This window comes from Penaeus chinensis, chromosome 34 (genome assembly GCF_019202785.1).
Source record: "Penaeus chinensis breed Huanghai No. 1 chromosome 34, ASM1920278v2, whole genome shotgun sequence".
Classification (NCBI taxonomy): Eukaryota; Metazoa; Arthropoda; class Malacostraca; order Decapoda; family Penaeidae; genus Penaeus; species Penaeus chinensis.
Genome location: NC_061852.1, coordinates 27,021,020 through 27,024,005, shown reverse-complemented (window position 1 = coordinate 27,024,005; position 2,986 = coordinate 27,021,020). Strand labels below are relative to the sequence as shown.

Here is a 2,986-nt window from a genome sequence, read left to right as displayed (position 1 = left end):
AACATGCCCACCATCTACCAGCCAATGTGCCCACTCTCAAGAAGTTTACAAGTATCCAACCTAACTTCTGGTAGTCTATGAGAACACGCACCACCAAAAGCCCAACCTAACCCCTTGCTAGGGAGCTCTGCACCCTGGCCCCTATGCTTTTTATACCCAAGGGCCTCCATGGACTTGGGGTAACATCTGACCTACATACAATTTCTCTGTATCACACTGAAACTCAACCTTTGTCTTGGTATAACTTACAGAATAATTCCTTTGCGTCCACATATAATTTGCTCTCAGAAAACCAAATACTACCTTATAGAGATATACCAAAGTTTACTTCTGTTCTGTGGATTATTTGAAAAGCTGGGTATTTAACTGCAATCTTTCAATACTAGGCTTAGATCTCAAACTATGAAGTTTGTTAATGTCTATCTTCTTTTGCACTATAGTTTAAAAAATGGCTGTAGCTACATTTACAGTATCGTAATGCAATGTCTATTTACTATTTTTCCGGGAGTTCTGGTCGCACTTGCGCAGCATGGACTTCCCAAACTCTGCTGTAATCACAATCACTCTGATGTCTAATGTAGGGTCATGCGCTCTAACCTCCCACAGATAGAGCAGGAATTCCACACTGTGCACATTCCACCGGAACTCCCATAACCATGGTCAATAGTTATGACATTACATAATTGTAACTATAGTCACTTCACTGAAAAATTGATAATTACAATATAACTCTCACCAGTTCATAATAGTACACAAACTACTCGACATGTCACAGTAGTGAGTATTGCATCAGCGTAGGCATGACCCCACATCTACACATCATGAGTAACATATAAATATTTGGCTGATCACCATCCTCTGTTATGTATCTTGATTATTTACAATACATACAGTAAACCCCACACAAGAAAAGCATTTGATTTCATTAAGTTAACCATTCCATACACTCTTTCCTTTGGTTCTGATTGTCATCCACTGAAACCATACCCACAAAATTATAATATAATTTCTAGTAACACTAATAAACAGCATCGAATATAGGAGTAATTTTCCAACTACAGTTCCTGTTCCAACTTTCCAACATTGCACCACCAAAACCAAAGCTTCACGATTTCCACGAATACATTCACATCGGTCACAGAATAATGGTTTCCAAAAGAAATCCTGTGGGTTTATCTCCTCCAACTCGCGAACCATCCACTAATTTCAACATAAAATCCGTCCAATACAGCGCGTTGAGCATATAATACCATTAGAGAGTTGTTCCTCCTCTGTGGGTGGAGATCCTGCAGCCTTCTCTGGCAACAACAATGTTGCATTTAACAGCCGAGATTCCTCTATTGCAGACTCACCCTATGTTGCTCGCACGTCCAAGCCTTCGCCCTCCGGATCTTGTGACGGAATACTAACGGGGGGAAATGAAGAGTTGGAGAAATCGCCTGCCAATGTTATAGGAAATGTCTGGAGCTCATTTTCACTCTCGTCTCAAACGCAGAAGTTATCGTAAGAATGCACTCGTTGTTATGATGATAAGAACAGGTACGGATACAAAGGGGTTTATCTTTTCTATGATTTTTTTTAAAGTATTTTTTTTTTGTATTATTATTTACATCCTTCTGATTTTAAAAATAATTTAATCCTTATATGGTAGCTTAATTCCAACTTAATTATTTGAGTGCGCTAGTTACGTTGCCTATCGTTGATTTCGCAATCACTGCATTATTTGTAACACACATGATATCAATTGAATACATTTTATCTAAAGCAAAAACACACACATCTGGGATGTCATGAAAATAGAAATAAGCACAAAATAAGCTAACAAATACGGAATCATCGTACACCATAGAGGAACATAACATACTGCCATATGACGATCATTCGTTTATTTTGACAATAATAATAAAAACAATAATCGCGACAGCAATAGTGAGAGAACGGAGATGATAATGCTGGGAAATAATTCAATTATTACGTCAAGGGTAACATAAGTGATAATGGTAATGGCGACAATACTTTGACGTTTACAACAGAGACCACAGGGAAGATAAGAGAGCGATCTGACAGTGCAGACGTGTTGGTCGACAAGTGTCACGTATGAAAAATAGATGGCGTTGTCCCTTTACGCCAAAGACGTCATTTTTTGTTTACAGTAGTGACGTCACTTTGTTTACATCAGACATTTGTGAACAGAAATATGTTGTACTGTTTTTGAAGCTGACTATATACATATCCATATATTAGCCTCTCGCTGCTCGTTCTTTCTGATATGACTAGGGATATAATGTACAAACAAGACAAAAAGGAGGTCTATTGTTTGCAGAAGTTGCATCACCTATCTCTGCGCACATTTCAAAAGGATTAATAACTTAATATTGTTTTATAGTTATTATTATTGTTATTACCATTATCGTTATAACAGGCATGGTTATTATAATTACCATCATTATTATAATCATTATTGTTGTTATCATTATCATTGTTATTATTATTATTATCATTATTATTATTATTATCATTATTATTATTGTTATTGTTGTTGTTGTTATTGTTCTTATGTTCATTGCTGTCATTATTATTATTATTATTATTATTATTATTATTATTTTGTTGTTGTTATTATTATTATTATTATTTAAATATTGTTATAATTATTATTGTTGTTGTTGTAATTGTTCTCATTATTATTGATGTTATCATTATTGTTATCATTATTAATATTATTATTATTATTGTTGTTGTTTTTCTTGTTATAATTCTTATTGCTGTTATTATTATTAACATTACTATTATTATTATTATTATTATTATTATTATTATTATCATTATTATTATTATTATCATCATTATCATTATTATTATTATCATTGCTGTTGTTATCATTGGTGTTATTATCATTATTATTAGTATTATCTTTATTCTTATCATCATAATAATCGTCATCATTATAACATTATCAGCTGTATCACTAATTTTGATCCTCATT

The 2,986-nt window shown here is 33.5% G+C and overlaps 1 protein-coding gene across 3 annotated transcripts in view; it reads right to left on the bottom strand.

The window, feature by feature from the left end:
- Window positions 1-1,998, bottom strand: part of LOC125043751 (ubiquitin-conjugating enzyme E2 Z-like) — a 21,102-nt gene extending 19,104 nt beyond the window's left edge. The window contains exon 1 of one of the 3 annotated variants that reach the window (XM_047640012.1): window positions 1,251-1,998. The gene's annotated coding sequence lies outside the window, so the exon portion shown is untranslated. The remainder of the gene's footprint in view (window positions 1-1,250) is intronic. The other 2 variants (XM_047640011.1, XM_047640013.1) reach the window with 2 other exon arrangements.
- Window positions 1,999-2,986: the final 988 nt, after the last annotated feature.